This window comes from Octodon degus, unplaced genomic scaffold, assembly GCF_000260255.1.
Source record: "Octodon degus isolate 3935 unplaced genomic scaffold, OctDeg1.0 scaffold00505, whole genome shotgun sequence".
NCBI lineage: Eukaryota > Metazoa > Chordata > Mammalia > Rodentia > Octodontidae > Octodon > Octodon degus.
Window position 1 is genome coordinate 47238 of NW_004525081.1, and position 863 is coordinate 48100.

Sequence of the window (863 nt, forward strand, 5' to 3'; positions counted from 1 at the left end):
AGTTTACACACCTATAATATTCAAATAACAGAATTTAGAAAAAAGAGGTATACAGATGAATGTCCATTTTGTATCTGTGTATTCAAAGTGGTTAGTATAGATATATAGTTACATTCTCTTAATGAATATAATGATTTGTTCTAATGGTGTTTGTAAATTGTATCTCAAATCCGCATCTTGTACAGCAATTCACCTCTCAGAAGAATGTAGGCAGTATGTTATTTATTGAAACTGTCCTACGTATTTGATTTGAAACTGTCTCATTGCTATCTGTTTATCAATAAAATTATGTAAAAAAGATGAAATAAAGAAAAAGTAAAATAAAATAGGAATAAAAAGTGTAAATCTTAAGAAAAACATAATTATACCAGAAGAAAAATTAAAAATTTCTATTCAAGTTATTGGCTTTAGTTACTCAATGAAAAAGGAAATAAAAGAGGACTCTTGCTGTTTTCACTGTTTCCTAATTTCATATTTTAAATATAAAAAGAAATTTCAATTATGAAAAAGACTTTAAAGGTACACATATACGTTTACTTTTATTTCCTGTCTTAAAATTTTGTGTTACAATACTGTTGTCAGGTTGTTTAGTTCAAGTGTGCTGTGTTTTGAAATGTGATCTTGTTTTTTCCCCTGATTGCTTTCTTAAAAGTCTACTATTTGTGGCCTAGTGCTTTGGATTTTACAGATTTCTCTTAAATACAAAACCTTTTCAACAAAGTAATGTTTGTCATCAGTTTGGTGCTAAACACTTGTAATTACTGTGCAATTATAAGCAACGTACATAAAGCTTTGAATATAATTATGTAGCATGAAAGTTAACTTTGTTTACTATGATGCCACCTTAGAATTAAACAAAGCTA